The following is a 22040-nucleotide window of genomic DNA, read 5'->3' as shown; positions in this document are numbered from 1 at the left end:
GGACAGCACTCTGAGGGTGCCACAGTCCGGGTTACAGTGGGCGCTGCCAAGAAGGCCATTACGATATGTGCCACAGAGGTCCATTTGCCCACCTTTGCCCAGACCAGGTCGAGCGACACTTCCCTAGCTGAGTGAACGAGGAAGAGGGGAGAGGGTGACTCCTGACGTGCACTTTCCTGATACCCATCCGAGTGCCCCACCACCCGCTTTCCAACCAGCTGCATCTCTGAGCCCTTGGCCAGGCAGTCTCTAACTTGGCGTCTATGACAAACTCTCCTAAGCACTTATGATACCTGTACTGGTTTTATTTTTTAATATTTATTTATTTATTTTAGAAAGAGAGCGAGCGGGAGGGGCAGAGGGAGAGGGGGAGAGAATCCCAAGCAGGCCCCATGCCCAGTGCAGAGCCAGAGGCGGGGCTCGGTCTCACGACCCTGAGATCCAGACCTGAGCTTAACCGACTGAGCCACCCAGGCACCCCTGTGCGACTTCATTTGGTGTCGTTAGCTCTTCATTCTATCTGTAAATTATTTTTGTGCTGGGATAAGGGCCTTTGTTTCCAAACAGACATTTTACTGAAAAGGTCGTCATTTCTCTTTTGATGTGATAAAAACTTCATCATCTACTAAATTAGCCCTTACTCTACCCCATGGATTATTCCTGAACCAATCCTCCAAGATTTGAATGATTCGGTTATAATGTAGTAGTGGTGGAAGGGGAGGTGGGCGGGGGGTGGGGGTGACTGGGTGACAGGCACTGAGGGGGGCACTTGACGGGATGAGCACTGGGTGTTATTCTGTATGTTGGCAAATTGAACACCAATAAAAAATAAATTTATAAAAATAAAAAAAATAATGTAGTTTGTTGGTATCCACCTTTCTTTCCTAAAATTGTCTTTGCAAATTCTTAGACAATTTCTCTATTAGTAGAAGTTTAGAACCAGGTTGCTATTTTCTTAAGTTTTTATTTAAATTCCAGTATAATTAACATACAGTGTTATATTAGTTTCAGGTGCATAATACAGTGATCCAACGCTTGCAACACTGGGTGCTCATCACAACAGGTGCCCTCCTTCATCCCCATCACTTATTCCCCCCACCCCTCCTCCCACCTCCCCTCTGGTGACCATCCATTTGTTCTCTATAGTTAAGAGTCTATTCCTTGATTTGTCCCTCTTTCTTATTTTTTTCCTTTTGCTAGTTCTGTTTCTTAAATTCCACATATGAGTGAAGTCCTATGGTATTTGTCTTTCTCTGCCTAACTTATTTTACTTAACAGTGTTCTCTAGATCCTTCCATGTTGTTGCAAATGGCAAGGTTTCGTTCTTTTTTTTTTATGATAGTCACAGAGAGAGAGAGAGAGAGAGAGAGAGAGAGAGGCAGAGACACAGGCAGAGGGAGAAGCAGGCTCCATGCACTGGGAGCCCGACGTGGGATTCGATCCCAGGTCTCCAGGATCGTGCCCTGGGCCAAAGGCAGGCGCCAAACCGCTGCGCTACCCAGGGATCCCCGGTTTCGTTCTTTTTTATGGCTGGATAATACTCCGCTGTAGGGGAGCCTGGGTGGCTCAGTCGGTCGAACATCCATCCAAATCTTGATTTGGGCTCAGGTCATGATCTCAGAGTCCTGAGATCGAGCCCCATGTTGGCCTCTGCACTCAGCAGGGAGTCTGCTGGAGGTTCTTTCTTTCCCATCCTTCCTCAAATAAATAAATAAATAAATAAATAAATATTTTAAAAAATATTTCAGGGCACCTGCGTGCAGTTAAGTCAGTTAAGCCTAGCTCTTGATTTCAGCTCAGGTCACAATCTCAGGGTTGTGAGATCAAGCCCCACATCAGGCTCCACGCCGGGGCATGGAGCCTACCTAAGATTTGCTCCCTCCCCCTTCCACAGCTCTCCCCCCTTAAAAAATTCCACTGTATATTGATACAGCACCTCTTCTTTCTCCATTCATCAATTGGTGGACACTTGGGTTGTTTCCATAGTTTGGCTATTGTAAATAATGCTGCTGGAAACAACAGGGGTTCTTCTGTGCCTTTGAACTAGTGTTTTTGTACTGTTTGAGTAAATAGTGCAATTGCTGGGTCGTAGGGTTGCTCTATTTTTAACTCTTTGAGGACCCTCCACACTGTTCTCCAGAGTGGCTGCACCAGTTCGCATGCCCACCAGCAGTGTAAGAGGGCTCCTCTTTCGCCACATCCTCACCAACACCTGTTGTTTCTTGTGTTGTTGATTTTGGCCATTCTGACAGGTGTCAGGTGACAGCTCATTGTGGTTGCGGTTTGTATTCCCCTGATGCGTCTGTTGGCCGTCTGTAGGTCTTCTTTGGAGATATGGCCGTTCAGGTCTTCTGTCCCTTTTTAAATTAGATTTCTTTTTTTCAAGTTGTAGAAGTTCTTTATATATTTTGGATACTAATCCCTTATCAGATATGTCATCTGCAAATACCATCTCCCATTCTGCGGGTTGCCTTTTAGTCATGTTGTTTCCTTCACTGTGCGGAAGTTTTTATTTTCATATAGTCCCATCAGTTGATTTGTGCTTTTGCTTTCCTTGCCTCTGGAAACATATCTAGAAAGAAGTTGCTACAGCCAAGGTCAAAGAGGCTACTGCCTGTGTTTCAGGTCTCAGATTTAGGTCTTTAATCCATTTTTAAATTATTTTTGTGTGTGGTGTAAGAAAGTCATCCAGTTTCATTCTTCTGCATGTGGCTGTCCTGTTTTCCCAGTACCATTTGTTGAAGAGACTATCTTTTTTCCATTGGATATTCTTTCCTACTTTATCAAATATTAATTGGCCATATAATTGTGGGTTTTTTCTGGGTTTTCTATTCTGTTCCACTGATCTATGTGTCTATGTTCCAGTACCATACTGCTTTTATTACTCTAGCTCTATAATATAACTTAAGGTCCAGAGTCATAATGCTCCAGCTTTGCCCTGCTTTTTCAAGATTGCTTTGGCTATTTGGGGTCTTTAATGGTTCTTCCCCAGAGCCTTCAAACAAGCACTCAGACAACCAACACCTTGATTTTGACCTTCTGAAATTAAACACAGAACACCCAGCCACGCTAACCTGGATTTCTGACCTACAGAATGGTAAGATAACAAATGGGGGTAGATTTCAGCTACCAATTTGTAGAAATTTGTTATGCAGCAACAGAAAACTAATAAAAGTTTATTCTTAGCTATTTTATAGTTTTATTGTTGTTACACTTTCTGATTTCCAATATATTAACAGCTAATTATTCCATATTGGTCTATTTCATAGCCATCATCCTAAACTTGTATCGGTGAGAAGAATTTGTCTGTGGAATCTTTTTAGTTAACCAAATTTTCTACAAATAGTAAGTTGTTCTAGTTCTTTCTTTTCCAAATTCCTCCTCCATATTTCTTCCTTTTTCTTACTGCATTAGCTGGGGCCTCAATAGGATGACTGGGATGACTGGTAGTTGTGAGAACAATAATTGCAATCTTCTTCCTGACTTTAATGCAACTGCTTCTAAAATTTCATCACTAAGTATACTGGCTGCTATGTATCCCTTGTATATACTCTTTATCAAATAGAAGGTTCCTTTTATTCCTACTTTCTAGGGTTTTGTTTTTGTTTTGTTTTATTCTGTTTTGATTTTTAATTAAGAATGGTTGATAATTTTATCAAGTCATTTATGGGAATCTGGAAAGACAATAAATCTTGTAATATCCATGAGTTACATTAAAATAATTTCTTTTTTTAAGATTTTATTTGTTCATGAGAGAGAGAGAGAGAGAGAGAGAGAGAGGCAGAGACACAGGCCGAGGGAGAAGCAGGCTCCACACAGGGAGCCTGATGTGGGACTCGATCCCGGGTCTCCAGGATCAGGCTCTGGGCTAAACCGCTGAGCCACCCGGGCTGCCCTAAAAGAATTTCTAATGTCAAATATTCTTCATAAAGAATTTTCCAGTTTAATTCTTTTGTTCTAGTTATGTAATATCAAACCTGTTCCCTATTTGGAAAGAAGCCTAATCATGTGAGTCTTGGCAAATGCAAGAAACAGACTCCATTCCACAACTCGCAGCAGCTGAGCCACAGCACATGACCTGGTTTCAGCCAAGGACTCTGATTTCTGAGCAATTGATGCAAAGACAGAGGAAAAGACTTGAGAATGCAATTCCCGACACTGGTTCCCACTGGTAGGGTGTCCATCGGCAGAGGCATGCGGAGATGAAATCAAATGGGATAGACAGTAGTGATGACTGATGCCTAAGCCAGGTTTCCCAGCATTCTTGAGGTACTAAATAAAGGGAAGCAGCCAGGCAGTCCACCAGCGTCCCTTCCCTTGCCCCACAGGAGCACTGATTGTGTACATTTGGACCTAAAAGCCATGCCGGGGTCCTCAGTAAAAATCCTAAGAATACAGAAAACTGGGTCCAATGGTATACTAAAAATATCATGAAGACTAACAGTTTCTCGTAGGAATGGAAGTGCAACAGGCAGATCCCCTGGTTGCCAACAGTAGCAGTTGACGCTAAGTAGCCACAGGAGGAGTTCACTGCAAAGACCCTGGTTATCTCACAGTCTCCATGGGCCACCCTGATGGTCGCTTGGGTCTCCTCCTCCTGCCAATACAGCCCCAAACGGTAAGCACGGAGCCACCCTTCATCCATCGCCACCTCCCTCCTGTGATCCTCCTGCACATATTTTGGGCTCCAGTCTTCACCTACAATTGTTTCCTATTTGCCTTTTGCCTCAGGAATTTATTTTTAAGATTTTATTTATCCATGAGTGACACACACAGAGAGAGAGAGAGAGAGAGGCAAAGACACAGGCAGAGGGAGAAGCAGGCTCCATGCAGGGAGCCTGAGGTGGGACTCGATTCAGGGCTCCGGAATCACACCCTGGGCTGCAGGCAGACGCTCAATCGCTGAGCCACCCAGGTGTCCCTGGGAATTTTTTTTTTAAACCACTTCTGGCTGACTGAGATCTGCCTTTTTTATCTTTCAGGCTGTTGCGGAAAATGCATGCCTATCTTCCAAAATATTTCTGGAAGGCTGACATACGAGCTAGAGTTCCGTCTCCATCTAATCTCTCCTCTGGATCTGTCCTCCTATCCAGGCGCAGACAGGAACAGATAGAGTAACTAGAGCAAGTAGAGCAGCACAACTCCACTGAATTCCTCTAACCCAAGCAGGGGGAAATGGGCTTCATGCACAGAAGAGGAATGAATTGCCTTGAAATTTCAGCATTGAAATGGGGCAGAGTTTTTAGAAAAAAAAAATATGTGTGTGTACATATATATAAATACATAAATCAAGGCCATCTTCATGAAAAACACATTATGCCTATAATCCCACAAAAATGTTCGTTTCTTCATACATATAAATCTGTTTATAAAGCATAAATAATAGTCTACACATACCAAAGAAAGCTTGGAAAACCAGCTTAGCAGTTTGGGAAGTACACGGAAATAGCAGAAGTTTTGTGCACAGAAGGAATCACCATTTGCCAAAACCATCCCTCCAAAAATATCAGAACATAGTCTGTCGATCCTCTCTAACAGTTTTGTGTTTGTGCAGAATCTGGTGCTGAAACTTCTTTACAACGGTCACCCTTCAGCTCCTCGTTGTCCTCTATGGAGAACCCCCAGGGAAGCATGCAGGGCCACACAACGAGTCCAGAGCTGATCTACAAAGAAACGCCACTATCTCCTGATCCCCCCTGTATGTTGTGCAGCGACACAGGAACCTGGAGCAGAGGCGGGTGGACCTCAGAAATGCTACACTTCGGTCGCCACCTCTGGCACATGTGCACGTGAAGACCACCTCCCGTACCGTGACATGACGTGGGTCCAGCCATGAGCGCCAGCAACCGACGGGCCGCCAGCCTAGGGGGTCCACGTCACCAGCTCCCATTTCTCCCAGTCCTGCCCTAACTGGCCACTGCCAATCACCCTGGCCCCAATTTGTATTCCATTATTTATGCCTCCTGCTCTTATGGGTAATTGTACTCTTCCCGTAGATTCTTCGCAGAGGTTGCCCGTGGCCTGTATTTTGCAGCTGAGACTGATGGCCTTCCGGTTCAGAAGAAGCCATCCTTGAACAGAGAAGTTAAGACACGACAGAGAACAGACGTGGGGGCCAAAGCAAGAGCTAGAACACTGGGCAGGGAGCGGGCCAACTGCAGGACTTATCTCTAGAAAAGGACACCACCACCCATGATGCGATGAAAGGGCCGTGAGATACGGATTGAGCACCCGTCCCATGCCAGCAAGCGCTTAGGCCCCGGCGATGGGAGCAGCGCGCTAAGGAACGTCGGAGAACAGGATGCGCCCAGAACGTGATACAAAGCACGCCAGTGAGGGAAGCAGGTCCTCAACCGGTGGAACCTTGGGGAAGTCCTGGGGCTATGCAGTAACTAAGAAACTCCTAGAAAGTGGGACAAAGGAGGACTTGGTTATCAAGCTTTTTCACACATTTGATTAGTTACCATGCACGCATTCTACTTGCATTAAAATAGGCTTTAAAAGAAAAAGGATGCCAAGTGGAAACTAGTCATTACCTGCTTTTGTTCACAGAGGTAGCTGTTCCACCGACTCGGCTGATGTAGTGTGAGGCGTTAAGGAGGGAAAAGGTACAGAGCTGACCGGGGATGCGGTGTTGAGCGTCAATGTTGGGTTTTTTTTGTTGTTGGTTTTTTTTTTTTTTTAAGATTTTATTTATTTATTAATGAGAGACAGAGACACTGGCCAAGGGAGAAGCAGGCTCCATGCAGGGAGCCCGACGTGGGACTCGATCCGGGGTCTCCAGGATCACACCCTGGGCTGAAGGCGGCGCTAAACTGATAGCCACCTGGGCTGCCCTATGGTGACGTTTATAGATGAATAATTCACACTTTCCATCCACCCCAAAAAAGCTACTTTCAGCCTTTTTGACCTGACTTCTTCCCGAGCTCTCTGGGCAGGTAGCCCCAGTCAGTAGAGACCAACGCGTACCCCTGTGGAGGCTACACATCCCCAAAGTCCCTAAAACACCGAGCCATGGGGCTTCACTCCTATGTCAGATGGGTTAGTTTCATTTTAAGTTTAAAGAAAATTTTTTTCTTCACTTTACACCTCTTTGAGTACTTGGCAAAAAGAAAAAGAAGCCAAGAACGGGATCGTGTTTAGCACCATCAGTTTTTTGGTTTTTTTTTTTTTTTTTTTTTTTTTCTGATCATTTCTAGAAGTCTTACCGAAATGAGAAACTCATCAAGATGCTACAAAGTAAGATAAAACTGCGATCACAGCACTCCGCGACAGGTCCGGGAACTTCCACAAAGACGAATAAATTCACAGCGTGGGCTCAGGCACGTGATGGAGCTCGCCAAGCAAGACTCGAGAGAATGAACCGAGCGGCAACACAGCTATCAAGAAAGGAAGCGGCTTGCCTGGAATCTCTCTCCTGCCCTGGCGTCCTCAAAACCCCGCTGAATCCTTCAAGATCCAGTTCAGATGTCACCACCCCCACGAAGCCCCTCTTTATCTCCTCAACCTTGGGCCTCTCCCTCCACCCAACCTCTCATGCTTGCCTGCCTCTGAGGCTTAAACTATTCTCTGCCTTTATTAAAGCTACTGCATGCTTCTCTTCACTTTCCTAATAATATTTATACATTTTGAAGGCAGGGGCTGAGGACACACTCCCTTTCCACGCAGTTCAAGAACTGACGCATGGTAAGAACTCCCTAAAAACTCTTTGAGTGACCAGTCGGAGCCAACAACCAAGAAGAGGGCCGGGAAGGGCTGGGGACGTGGCGGCCTGTGACTCCACCTCGGTCCTGTCCGTCATGAAGACTGCTATCTTCCCGACCAGTCACACCTACGAAGGCAAGAGATGGATGGATTCACTTATCCTGACCTCGTTGCTCAGCTAAGTCAAAGCTGCACGGTTTACTTTTAGTCCAACATTTGTTTCAGTGTCGTGTAATTCCAACAAACTCAATGGACTCCAAAGGCAGTGTAAGAAGGAAGTCTTAGATTTGAAATTTATAAGCGATGGCAAAATACAGGGGCCCTGTTTACACTTTTATATAAAAATCTTATACAGAAATATATATTTTTCTTTATGCAATAAAATAAATATGACAGGTTTTTTGTTTTTCTATCATAAGGAAGTCGAAAGAGATTGGATTGGAGGCAGAGAACGAAGAAAATGAAGAAAAGAAGGACCTGGCTTTTTCCAACTCCATTCGGGAAAAAATTCACTTACTCTTACAAGATATTAACTTAGTTTTCAAATAGAGTAAATGCCTGTGACATATTTCTGGGTTGTGGGTTAGATGCCACTTAAATCTCAGCAAATAGAGACAGATTACTTTTATTACTGACACACCAGCAGCATTCTGGAAAGAACAGAGCTACCAGAGGCTTAAAATCTTGAGAAAGACTCCCAAACAGGACACGTTTCCTTGGAAAATACCATGAGTGAGGCTTTCAGCCAGAACAAAGAATTCTTCCAATGAGTAATAACACCTTTGCAGATTAACATGACATTACAAACCAGAAGGGCAGGTTTTTACCAGCTGCACAGAATGATAACTACTGCATTTCAGGCAGTTTGCTCCTTCACAAAGGAGAAATGAACCCTTTAAAAAATTCTTTAATGTTACGCCTTTAGAAATGCACTATATTCTTATTTAGTGTTTTTAACATAACGTGTTCCAGGTTCTGTGGGAAAACATAAACCAAGTTACCGTTCTTAGCTTTCTTTTTTTTTTTTTTTTTTTTTTCCAGTTCAGGCCTGTTAGGATAAGGTAAAGTGGGAGCATGGGGGAGAGATCCTCAGGCACCACTATACCTGCTTCTCAGACCAAGGACTGTTAACCCCCATCTGACGGGTTTTGATTAAGAGTCACCTTTACCCTGTAAGTGACGAATCTAGAAGGAAAAATCCCTTTTAGTCATCTAAAAGTAAAATGTTTAGAGACGCCCGGGCGGCTCTGCAGTGGGGCGCCTGCCTTTGGCCCAGGGCATGACCCCGGGGTCCCGGGATGGAGTCCCGTGTTGGGCCCCCTGCGTGGGGCCTGCTTCTCCCTCGGTCTGTGTCCCTGCCTCTCTCTGTGTGTTGCTCATGGATAAATAAAAGAATAAAATCATTTTTGAAAAAAAAAGTAAAATGTCTGTTCCTTAAGGTGCTACGTCTGTTTTCCACACAACCAAGTTTGTCGGCAGCGCTCACTGCTCTGGGGCGGCCCGCGGCCTAGGGCCCTGTGCACCGGGGAGCTCGCGGCCTGGGGCAGGGCTGCATGTGCCCCCCCCACCCCCGGCTGCCTGAGGCCTCCGTCCTCCCCTCGCCGCCTCTCCAGACGGCCTCCCTCCCTGGAAGCACAGCCCACGGGCGAGGGCTCCGGGCCCTGCTCCGGGCCCTGCTCCGGCCCGAGGCCCCACGGGGGGTGAGCCGGGGTGGGGGGGGCAGCGCCCTCAGCAGGAGCCCGGCCGCTCCGGCCCAGCGCCCGCCCCACTGCCAGCCCCTCTCCCACTCCCCCCGCTCGTCCTCAAGCGCAGCAGAGGCGGGAGGGTGGCCGCACCGGCCGGCACGTCCTGGCGTCACCTCGTCCGCCCCGCGAGGGCTCAGTGAACCGCGGCGTGTTTATCCCCATTTTACAGACGGGCCGCAGGGGAGGGCGCTTCGGCACCCAAGCTGGCCCCCAACACCGCCAGCCCCGGCGCGGGGCCACATGGGGAAGGCAGGGCCCGGCCCCAGAGCAGAGCCAAGGCCCGGCTCCCTGGCTTCCACCACCGGCGCCTCGGCCGGGCTCCGAGCTGTGCTCCAGGAGCCGGGCTGAAACTGAACTCCCCTCAGTTACTTATCATTTCTCTCTCACCCAAGCATAGAGCTTTCCAGAGGCTGCGTGGCGTACGAGCTCACGACACACAATGCACGAGGCAGATGTGACAATCAGCCATTTTCTATTAACTGAGTCCTAAAGAAATTTGCAAAAAATGTAAGAATAATGTCCCTCTCCTTATTGGAAATTGTCTTATTTTGGGAAATACAACTATCTTTATAAAAATATTTACATTGGCATGTAATGGGAATCTATAAAATGAAATAGTTTAGATGTTGTTTTTTTTAATTTCTCAGTTTTAACTTCTAGTATAAATATACATAGAGATAACCCTCACAGCCAAAAGTTCTGTAAGGTCCTCAGGAATTCTTTTTTTTTATATATTTTTATTTTTTTTATATTTTTTATTTTTTTAAGATTTATTTGAGAGAGAGACAGGACAAGAATGCATGCACAAGGAGAGGGAGAGAGAAATAATCTCAAGCAGACGCCCCACTACGCACAGAGCCTGAATCGGGTCTCGATCCCACAACCCAAGAGCATAACCTGAGCCAAAATCAAGAGTCAGACACTTAACTGACAGCCACCAAAAGCCTTGGTCGTAATTCTAAGGCACATGAGGAAATCCTGAGACAGAAAAAGCCCGAGAACTGTTCTCCTATCCCAACAAGGGTGCATTCTTGATGACACATACTACAAAATAGATTCTTCTTGATTCTCATGTATTTGGGGAGACACGTGAACCTTCCTCATTTTATAGAGGAGGATACTGGGGCCCAGGAGTTGAGAGAGCTGCCCACAGGTCAAGGGCTAGCTACCCGAAGTTCTAGGAATAGAACCGATGCCACTCACTGTCCTCGAACAAACATCTACCTCTGCCTCTTACAGATCTTGTCAACGGTTCACAAAAATCTTGTTAGTAACAAAACACAACCAAAAGAAGAAAAACAAGCCATCCACAAGGAAGCTCAGAGACCAAATAATAGAAAGCAGCATTCTCTGCTGACAAAAATCAGAATTTCCAGACTAGGGATCCCTGGGTGGCGCAGCGGTTTGGCGCCTGCCTTTGGCCCAGGGCGCGATCCTGGAGACCCGGGATCGAATCCCACGTCGGGTTCCCGGTGCATGGAGCCTGCTTCTCCCTCTGCCTGTGTCTCTGACTCTCTCTCTCTCTCTCTCTCTCTCTGTGACTATCATAAATAAATAAAAATTTTTTTTAAAAAATTTAAAAAAATAAAAAAATAATAAAAAAAATTTAAAAAAAAGAATTTCCAGACTAGGGAGCTATTTTCAAAACTAATATAAAGCAGACTCCTTAGTTTCATCAAATTTGCATTAAACAATTAAGTCCAAGAAATAGATATGCCTATAACACAACTCAAAATTTTATATTTCTCCTGTCTGGCTCGAACGTCCTCTAAAGGTCTTCAATTCATGAATGTTATGAATCTCAAAAATTAATCTTTCTAAATGCACTATGGTATTCTGAATTAGATTCTGGACGGAAAAGAGAACATCAGTGGAAAAACTTGAAATCCAAAAATAATCTATGGTTTACTTACTGGTATTATGTACAGTGAATTGACCGTATTATTTCCTGGTTTTAATAAATACAACATGACTATATAAATGTCAACATCAAGGGAAACTGAGTGAAGGGTATTCAGGAACTCTCTTACTCTTTGCAATTCTTCTTTAAATCTGATTTGAAATTTAACCTTTGAGCTAAAAAAAATCTCATAGGTAATGAGAGACCCAGAAAGTGAACAGAAACTATCAATCCATTCTATTCATTACGGATCAGAGTAAGATAAGCAGTGAAACCTCGGGCAATATAAGACATTTCACAACCTAAGACTTGATTTTTCTGTAACAAAAAGGAAAAATGGGTTATATATTTTCAAATATCCTGAAATCCTTATGAGGGAAGCCCCGGTGACCCAGCGGTTTAGTGCTGCCTTCGGCCCAGGGCCTGATCCTGGAGACCCAGGATCGAGTCCCACGTCGGGCTCCCTGCATGGAGCCTGCTTCTGCCTCTGCCTGTGTCTCTGCCCCTCCCACCCTACCTCCCTCTCTCTCATGAATAAATCCCTAAAAAAAAAAGAAATCCTTGTGAAATCATTAACAACTTTAGGACGTTTAAGCAATCATCTTTAACCTCTTGAACCTTATAGAGCAGGACACGTGTTAAGCCAAAGATCTATGTTTAGAAATATATAACCCCTTAAGATATAATATTTAAACTTTAATTTGAATGATGAAAAGCTGATTCCAAAACTTTAAATGTACTATATTTTTTATTACTATTATCATTATTTTAAGTAGGCTCCACACCCAGCTTGGAGCCCAGTATAGGGCTTGAACCCATGACCTTGAGATGGACACCTGAGCTGAGATCAGGAGTCGGATGTTTAACCAACTGAGCACCAAACCACCCAAGCACCTCTGTACTATATATTATTAACAATTATAAACAACTAAAAACAATCGATATCCTATTTTGGTTAGAATCTTTAGGTTTTGCTGGATTTTTCTTAATATTTTATATATTTCTTTGAGAGAGAGCGTGCAAGCATGGGGGGGGGCGCGGGGAGCCGACCCCTTGGTGAACGGAGGGCCCGACACCGGGCTCCATCCCAGGACCCCGAGGTCATGACTTAAGCTGACAGCAGATGCTTAGCTGACTGAGCCACCCAGGTGCCCCCAGAAGGTTTAGGTCTTAAAAGTCTGCACACCTCAAACTCAGTTTGGTTTTTTATTTTTTTGTTTGTTGTTGTTGTTTTTTTCCAAACTCCTTTTTTTCCCAGGTATGGGGCAGTGAAGACCGCGGCTAACTTGTTGACTCTCTTCCCATCAAGAGGTGGGTCTAATTCTCCTCCTTGATTCTGGCCTCGCCTATGGCCGCTTCCCCTGATACGGCGTCGTCCGAGCACTGCTAAGCCAGTTCCAAGGTAGCTTTTAAAACAACTGTCTGCTTCCTTGATGGTGTCTCGGAACCCTCGAGCGACATGAAAGAAGCCAAACCACCCAGCTCAAGAGACCATCCGGAGAAAACCTGAGACTAAGAAGGAATGGGGCTCAGCTGGGCCCACCCTCCAGTGTCCTGCCAAGACATCCCAAACAGCACAGCTGCACCATCAATACCAACAAGTGTCCCCAGGCAGCACCACATGGAGAAACCTCACGCAGCCGAGCCCTGCTCCATGTCTGCACCTACGTGCTTTGCATAATACATAATACAGTGGCTGTCGTGTCAAGCCGCTCGAGTTTGGGCAGTTTGTCATGCACCTGAACAACCACAGACACCCAGACAATGGTCAGACTCAGTTCTCAGCCTGGAAACGCAGACTTCCGTGAAGATTATGCAGAGCTTGCCCCCAACATGCTTCATTACTTCTTGTCTGTCGCCGCACACACCTTAGGCAACACACAGGTTAGATGGGAAAGCTGCAACAGCTCCCAGTTAGGGAGCCCTGCGTGCCCAACCTCTAACCTCCCTGCACTGGAGCCCCCCTGGCACCTCCATCCCGGGCAGACCTCAAAGCCTGTCCCTGCGGATCACGGCACTAGCCTATTATCTGGGACTCTTAGGAGTCTCCATTGTGAACATAATAAATATTTGGTTTCCTTAACTAGGAATTCCCATTTGTTACTGATGTTTCTTCCTCCCGAGTGGGGCTCCCGTTGGATAAGACAGAGCCCACGTTCCCAGACTCCTGTGGCATCTCAATACATTATCATCATCAAGTCCTCATTTTGCTAGAATTTTTTGCAGCATGGGGAAGAGGAATTTTTTTTTTTATCTTGCACGATATCCACCCATATAATACAAAAACGCTTCCATTTATGAAAAATGGAATTTTAAGAGTAAAGTGCTGGGAAATAAAAACTCTCGTACACCACACACGATACGGGCAATACAGGTCTCTGCACACATGCACACTCCCTTGTAGGGCCGCCTGCCAAGGGCCCGGGAGCAGAGGCACCTCGGTGCCAAGGACCGCAGCACCCACACCGTTGGTTTCCAGACACCATTACTCGCCCCCTCCTTAGAAAACAGATGAATATGAGGCTGAGACAGGAAGGTAAAGAGCCCAAAATAATTTTTTTTGTACAGAAAATGGGAAAAGAGTTCTCAAAGAATGAGGGGAACCTTTCAAAAGAACACAGGAGCTAACTTGGGGGGACTCCAGTCAAACCTTGGGGAACGTGAGCGACAAAAGGAAGGGAAGGGTAGGATCACACCCCCGGGGCAATTCTAATATACGAACATGTTCACAGATACACGAATCAAGAAGTAGCAGAGAGAGGCCGTCCCCACGGTGAAGTGCCGACCCACCGGCGGGGAACAGGGGCCACGGCCTGCGCTCTGCCCGCAACGCTTCTTTCAGTTCACGATTATTTCTGAATAAATGGTTCAAGAGAAAGTCTCGCCCTCTGCCATCCGGAGACCCCAAAGTTCCCGGCCTGTCCACCCCCGAAGCTCCTCGGTCCCACAGCGGCTTCCTCCCGCCTGCTCGGCCCTCGGTCTCTTCTTGGGTCGCTGTGGGGCTTTCAAGGGGCGAGCTCCCGGGGTGACCCTGAATGCCTCGCTGGAGCCGCTCCCGTGTTCCTGACTGTCCCTGCTCTTCCTTGTCACGGGTCCTTCACGCCCAAGAGCAGGGTCCCCTGGGCTCTGCTGGGCCTCGGGGCCTCGGGCAAGCTGAGGTGCGTCCCGTGGGGCACCGGCACCACGGGGGGGGGGGGGGGGGGCGATAGGCCACCTGGTGCCGGGCAGGGCGGGCTGGGGACACGGGGAGCCCGGGCGGAGGTGCAGAGCCTGGGGACCCCACAAGCCCAGGGCGGTCCCTGCCCCGCTTCCTGTCCCGCCTTCCCTGCAAGAGCCCGGTGCCCACCTGGCACCTCAGACAGGGGACACCCCCCAGGAACCCTCGGGTCCACGACCCGTTGAGCTGCAGGAATAAAAGAAAAGCAGAGGATGCTCTTAGGGAACCTCAGTCTACAATAACGGCCTAAATCACTACTTTGTTTTGCAAACAAAAAATGACGATACTGGCAATCCACAGCACCCGGCCCAGGCTCGGCCCTGAATTAGCAGTACAGCCTCCGGGGTGACCTTCAGCCCTTCCAGTGCTGCCTGCTCAGACTTCTGCTTCAAGTTACGGCTTTGGGGAGCACTTCTACGGCTCGAACGCGCCACAGATACAGCACTGCTTGGCGGGGGGGGGGGGGGGCGGGTACCTGTTTCTCAAAAAGAGCTTCTCAAAATATAACATCAACTATTAAAATAACAGCATAGCAAGTTGCTAAAAATTTGCTGAAGTTCCAGCGCCTAGGGGTTTTCAACTGACACGAAATAAAAATTATCTTTTTTTCTTTCGCCAGGTAAAGCAGCCCAAGGTGTGGCTATAATATAAACACTCAGCTTCCCGACTTTAAAATTACATGATTTTTGATGAAATTAATTTGGAGGTAATTTCGAGTTTAGAAGATCAAGTGAGGCTTTGTTAGTATTTTCATTATAGGGGCGCCTGGGCAGCTCAGAGGTTGAGCGTCTTCCTTCAGCCCAGGGCGTGACCCCGGGGTCCTGGGATTGAGTCCCGCGTCGGGCTTCCTGCAGGGAGCCTGCTTCTCCCTCTGCCTGTGTCTCTCCCTCTCTTTCTGTGTCTCTCACGAATAAATTAATAAAATCTTTAAAACACACACACACACAAAAGGCTTCCTAAGACCAAGTAACATGACTTCTAAAATCAAAATTTCAGGGCCCCTGGGTGGCTCAGTTGGTCGAGCAGCTGCCTCAGGCTCAGGCCCTCAGGCTCAGGCCATGATCTAAGGCCCTGGGATCCGAGCCCCACGTCAGGCTCCGCGCTCGGGAACCTCCCCCAGCTTGTGCTCTCTCTGGCTCTCACTCTCTCTCAAACGAATAAATAAAAATCTTTTTCAAAAATTAAAGTTCCAATGGACAAAATGGAAAAGGCACGGCCATCACTAAGAACCTTCAGTGTCAAAACAAACAAACAAACAAACAAAACCCTTCAGTGTCCTCAAAGATCCAACATTGCAAGCAAGAGTGTGAGACATGGAAGACGTAATCGGAAGACAGGACACACAGAAAACAGGTATTCCCGGGGAAGAAACAGTAACGGATGGAGAAGAAATAAATAGAAGGGAGAGAGGTGGAGATCAAAACAAAAGAAACCTCCCTGAGCTGAAAGAAGGGCCGAGGGCTCCCAAGCAAGCTCAGACAACACTAACGAGGCAACAAAAGGCACGTGCCCAGGCTTGTGAACTCCTGAAGCTGAGAAGGAAATTCACCTGCAACCACATACCCTGGTGCGTGCATTACCGTGACTTCACCATTTCAACAAACTCCAACCCAGGAAGGTGGAAGTTTCCCAAAATCTTACTGTTTCCAGAACTTTCCAAAACCCCATCCATCTGATAAACAGCTCAACTGCTCCTCATTTGAGTCAACACTCCTTCCTCAGCCTACCAGGCTTAGGTCACCTCACCCAACATCTTGTCTAGTTCCATGTCCTTGCGCTGAACCACTTGTCACCGAACCCTAATAAACCCCATTCATTCCCCATCTCCGTCCTCCCTCGTCTGAAGCACGCAAGGTCATTATTGCTGCAGCAGTCGAGCTGGCTTGGCCTCGCCTACACATCATCCTGCGGTCTCGGCAGAGCCAGCGGAGACCCTGCAGATTATAGTCATTCCAGCAAGTTGAACAGAGGACGGACGAAGAAAAATCAGATTAGCACCAGACACCTTGTGGGCGACGCCAGAGCCTAGGACAGTCAAACAGGCTCTACGGACAGAAAAAGCCCGACCACCGCGCTCTTCGCCTGTCCTGGAAGACAGAGACCGTTTTCTGAGCGTCCGGGGGCTACGAGATTACCCAACCAATAGGCCCGACCCGAGGAAATCTTGGGAAACGTGCTCCACCTAAACGGAGAGCTCACGACACGGAAAACAAAGAAGGGGGGAAGCAGATGTAACAGGATGAAATTAATATGCCCAGGAACTTACAGTTTGTCATTGCAATGTTTATTAAAACAGCTACAGGGAAAAAACAAAACAAAAAAAAAAAACAAAAGAAAAACACAAAAAACAAAACAAAACAAAAAAACAATGATCAAGAAAAAAAGAAAAAAAATCCAACCTGTCTCAGTAAAATCCAAGGTGAGGAAATACTATTTTAACCTGTAAATGTTGATCTAGGATGTTTGATGATCACTGCTCTGGAAAGATCAGGTGAGAAAGGAACCGCAAGCAGGACGGAAAGGCGAGGACCTCCGGGCTCATGAGGAGAGGGGTAGAGACGCAAGACCACATAGGCAAACAGAGGGACGGATGATGAGACGTGACGAACAGCGGGGTAACGGGGGGTGGAGGAGCAGCGGCAGTGCTCCCAGAAAGCGCCTGGCCCCGCCCGCAGGGCCATCAACAGCAGAGCTCCTGAGCACGGGGCCGTCATCCACCAGGTGACAAACTGGGCGACAAGCGGATGAGAAGTGTTGGATACATGTGCTGAGTGGACCCGATGCCTGGAAGGAATTTCACTTAAATTTCACAAAAGCAAACTAGTGACTTAAATGGCTCATGAGGAATTATGAACTTTTTTCTTTATGCATCTCTGGTTTTCTGGCTTTAAAAAAATTTATTTATTTATTCATGAGAGACCCCGAGAGAAAGGCCGAGACACAGGCAGAGGGAGAAGCAGGCTCCATGCAGGGAGCCTGATGTGGGACTCGATCCCGGGACCCTGGGGTGACGCCCTGAGCTGAAGGCAGATGCTCAGCCGCTGAGCCACCCAGGTGCCCCTTCTGGGTGTTTTTGTTGTCATTTTTACTTAGTACAACAGCATGTTTTGCTTTGGTGACCTCAAATTTCGAAATTTCAGATTTTTCAATTTCTTGAACATCTAGAACAAGAAAAGAAGCGGGTGCGGGAAGGCCCTTGGTGGCAGGAGAGCAGCACGGGGTGGTGTCCAGAGGCAGCTGAAGAGGTGCCGGGGACCGGGGTTCAGGTGGCTCTGCTCCTGACGCCCCTGTGACCTCAGGCGAGCTGCTGAGCCCCTCAGGGCCCCTCCAAGCGGACGCCCAAACTGAGGGCGGCATGCAGCTGCACCTAGGTCTCGGGGAACCTCCCCGCGCGCCTCTACCCACGAGCCCCTCCAGGATCTGGCCCTCCTGAGGGCACGCCTCACCCCGCACCCAGAAGGGATCCCCCTAGTCCCCAAGACGACGGCGGGCCTCCACGTGGCCACCACACCCCGCTGCTCAGTGGAGCCCTGTCGTCAAGCAGGCCCTCCCGGTTCGCAGGAAAGGCAACGGCCGCCCTCGCCTCGGGTGCCGCTGGCCGTGCCATCGTCCAGAGATAATTTTAAGAATTTCTTTTCACCTCAAATTTCTGAAAGGACAAAGGGAACAGGTGTTCACCGACAGCCATGCACGCCCCCGAACTCCCCATTCCTCTGCGGAGGGGTCCTGGCCCCGCGCCCGCGGCCTCCTGGCCTCCCCCGGGCTCGGCACCCTGGCCCTGTGCAAAGGCTGGAGCTCCGCTCATGCCAGCCAGCTCCCCGTCTCCAGGCCGACTTCGTCATTCCCTCCCCGGCTCCCCAGGTTCAAGGCTCCGCCAGGCAGATGACCCACGCTGCCTCCATGCCTGCACCGTGCAAGTTCTGCGTTCTGCGAAAACCCTCAGCAGCAGTCACGGGTCGTGGTTAGGACCTGGGCTGGAATTTTTAGAAAAGCCTTCCTTAAAGGAAAGAAAGTCTGTTTCATTCTGGAACCAACGAGACTTTTTATAAAGAAAGGACTCTGCATGTCGAGGGTCAACGACTCTGCGCGTGAACAGTTTTCTAAAGCTACTTCTCAAGATGAACCGTCCAAACTACAGACAGCGGCTTAGCAAGACATTCTTTCTGTCGGAGTAGGGACCGCGCACATCGGACGTTGGTCGTAAACGGAAGCACCTTGACCCCAGCAAGTGGCCAGGCACTCGGCCGAGAAACGGAGAGCGAGGGCGGGTGGGCCGGGCGCCGGGCTGGCAGTGGGGCCCAGCTGGCCTGCTCACCGCAGTGCACGGCTGTCACGGGCCATCTGCATTAGCCATCTGTTTTGTGTCTGGCTCATATCCTCATTTTATTTCTGACATTTGGGCAACTTACAGTCCTTTAAAAAGGTGTTAGAAATTAGCAGGAGAGAAAGATTATTAAAATAATAAAAACATTAAAATAATCCCCACTTGACAGTTTGACTTTCCCAAAGAAATAATATAAGGAATAAAGAGGGGATCCCTGGGTGGCTCAGCGGTTGAGCATCTGCCTTTGGCTCAGGTCGCGATCCTGGAGACCCGGGATCGAGTCCCGCATCGGGCTCCCTGCGTGGAACCTGCTTCTCCCTCTGCCTGTGTCTCTGCCTCTCTCTCTGGGTCTCTCATGAATAAAAAAAAGAAAAAAAAGGAAGTGACTTTGGTTATTGTTATGCAAAGAATGAAACAGATCTAACCTAAGCAATTTGCCCCAGAACAGATCCCACCATCCCAGTCTCCCACCTGCTGGATGTTCGGGAAGCAAGCGGACTTAAAATGCCTTTGGGTTAACACTCTAAGGAATCCGTTCTCCTCAAAAAGTCATGAGAAAAATCAAATTGAAAAAAAAAAAGAAAAGAAAAATCAAATTTTAATCAAACGATATTATACTATTAACCTTTTTCTTGAAATTTTAATACTCCTTGATCCTCAAGTAGCAACGCACTTAAGAAAAATTTACTAATTTTTTAGTAATTTTCTAATTCCTTGGATTCTTTTTTTTGGGGGGGTGAAATAGTTAACACATTAGAACGAAACACACACACACACACAAAATAAATGCAGTAAGTACTAAGACAAAAAAAAAGAAGGAAACGCAAATGTAGTAGAGGAGATTCATCACCTACAGTCACACAATGAATTGTTTTTTTCATGTCAATCACTAGTTCCTACAGCACAGATTTTAAAGGCTGATTTTTCTGTGGCGCTTACGAAAACAGCCCATCCAGTCTCTCCATTCTAAAGGGCGTTAAACCAGAATGTTCAGTGAAATGCTGACAAAAGCCAAGAGGCGCGGTCTTTGTCTCCAAACAACTTGGGAAATGTGCCTTAATCAGCCGCCGCTGTCCAAGAGCTCGGGGGCCCACGCGGGAGCCACAGGCATGGTCGGCCACCGAGCCCCAGAAACACCCCGAAGGGACATGTGCCACAAACGCAAAATACAAAACACAGGCTTGAGGGCGGAACAGAGTCACGGTTACCCGGATACACGCTGAAATATCTTAGATACACTGGATTCAATAAAATATGTCGTTAAGATTCCTTCCACCCCTTTGAACGCGGCCATGGAGTCACATGTGTGGCTCATATTACGTCTTCATGGACGGCACCTCCCGAAGTGTCTCCGGAGGACTGCGCTCGGGTGCCAAGCGTGGGCCGCAGGGCCAGGGAGGTGGCTCTGGTGGCCCCGGGCCCGGCTCTCTGGTGCAGGCCCTCCCCACCTGCTGCTAACCCCGCGCCGAGCCCGCCCGGTGACCGGCCCCCCAGTCCTCATCGGGCCTGCAGAGCCCCAGACGCTGAGGCATCTGTCAAGGAGGACCCGGAGCCTGCACCTCCTGCCTCAGGGTTCGTGCAGCAGCACCAGGCCCCGTGCTGACTGCATCTGGCCGTGGCCCCAGGACACGCCTCTCGCCCCAGGGGCAGCCCCGCAACACGGCCCCTCCGTGCAGCACAGGGAGACCGTGGGGGCACCGAGCACCCGAGCAAGCCTCGCCCGCTGGGGGGCCTCTCCCCACCCCCACCCACCCCACAGTCAATGGCTCCAGGTCACTGCGGCAGCAGAGGGAGGCAGCCCTCTGGGCCCCCCTCCGCCTGGGCCACCAGCGAGTCTGCTGAATCACGGTCGCTCTCGGTTTCCTCATCTGCAAAATGCATCTGGGATTCCTACCAACATGCACAGGCCGGCTCGCGAGAGCAAGTCGCAGCCGCCCAGAGTCCCTGGGACGAGCCCTCAGGACGCACACAGCAGCACATGCGGGGGGGCGGGGGGGGTGGTGGGGTGCCCTCGGGGCCCCCTGCGCTCCCCAGGCTCTGCGACACTGAACAGCAAAGGTACCTCATGATACATTCACTAAATTACTTTTGAGGGGAAAAAATAAGTAGAAATAGAGCTCATTATTATTATTTTATTTTATTATTTTTAGAGCTCATTATTTTTTCAATCAAAAAACAGCCCCACAGCTCACATCCGGGCTGCGTGAGTTCTGTGCTGAGCGTTGCTCTCCGTTCTGAACAGGCTCAGATTCGAGGGGAACAACCACGTGATGGGGCAGGAAGCCGTGGCAGGACAGGACCAGCCCAATGTCTCAACCACGGTTAAAGTAAAGAGAGCGAGCACCCACGCGTGAACCCGAGCGCCCGCCAGCCTCCGTGTGCGCTTCGACCCGCTCCGTCTACACTCTCCGGGTCTAGTGCAGAGGCGGAGAGCGGGAGACCTCCTAAGCCACGGAGGGAATGCAGGCTGCACGGCCACGCGGAGGGCGGCGCGGGCTCCTCGGGAAGCCAAGACGGCAGCTACCCTGCGGCCGGCAGGTGCACGCGGGGCTTTATCCAAAGGACACAGACACAGCGACTCTACGGGGCACCGGAGCAGCAAGGCCCACGGCAGCTAGGCCACGGGACGAGCCCAGACGTCGGCCGACTGAGCGGAGGAGAGGTGGTCCGTACGTGACGCAATACCCCTCGGCCACGTCCAGCCCCCAAGGATCAAGAATCAACAGGAAAGGGTGAACCTGGTAAAGATTCACATGCAGAAAATATCACCACTACCATTCTCATTTTTGGGACCCTATCAATCTAATCAAAACAAATGAGAAATATGAGGAAAAAAAATCACTTGAGCAGGGTTAGGTGCTTGTAGACTTTAACCCATTAACTCAGGGCTGGAGCCAGGATACAAGCGTCTCCGTCCCCACGCCCCGGGCCAGGCACCAGAGCTGGCCACTCCCCCACACATGGACAGGCAGGTGGAGCCTGTTTCACACCACGTCCCCTGCCTGGATTTTCTATCATTCCTGACACTGTCCAGGAATCACAGACCACGTAGGTGAGCAGCCACGACCGTACAGCACTGCGCAAGGACCATCTCGGTGGACATCTGGACCCACCGCCATGGCTATGACCATGACCATAACCCCGACCGTG

At 48.6% G+C, this 22040-nt stretch overlaps 1 protein-coding gene and 1 long non-coding RNA gene across 7 annotated transcripts in view; one reads left to right on the top strand and one right to left on the bottom strand.

The window, feature by feature from the left end:
• The window catches only part of LOC140611123 (uncharacterized), a 32140-nt gene extending 18708 nt beyond the window's left edge, over window positions 1–13432 (top strand). For 2 of the 6 annotated variants that reach the window (XR_012012469.1, XR_012012471.1), the window contains exons 2-4: window positions 3270–3345; window positions 4445–4618; window positions 5555–9182. This is a non-coding gene — a long non-coding RNA (uncharacterized lncRNA). Of the gene's footprint in view, window positions 1–3269; window positions 3346–4444; window positions 4619–5554; window positions 9184–12607 lie in introns of those variants that run through there. The other 4 variants (XR_012012466.1, XR_012012464.1, XR_012012461.1 and 1 more) reach the window with 4 other exon arrangements.
• The window catches only part of EPB41L4A (erythrocyte membrane protein band 4.1 like 4A), a 180848-nt gene that overhangs the window by 108362 nt on the left and 50446 nt on the right, over window positions 1–22040 (bottom strand). The gene's annotated exons all lie outside the window — the stretch shown is intronic.

The sequence above is a fragment of the Canis lupus genome, chromosome 2 (genome assembly GCF_048164855.1).
Source record: "Canis lupus baileyi chromosome 2, mCanLup2.hap1, whole genome shotgun sequence".
Lineage (NCBI taxonomy): Eukaryota > Metazoa > Chordata > Mammalia > Carnivora > Canidae > Canis > Canis lupus.
Note: the sequence above shows the minus strand (reverse complement) of the source record. Positions and strands in the feature narration are given on the sequence as shown.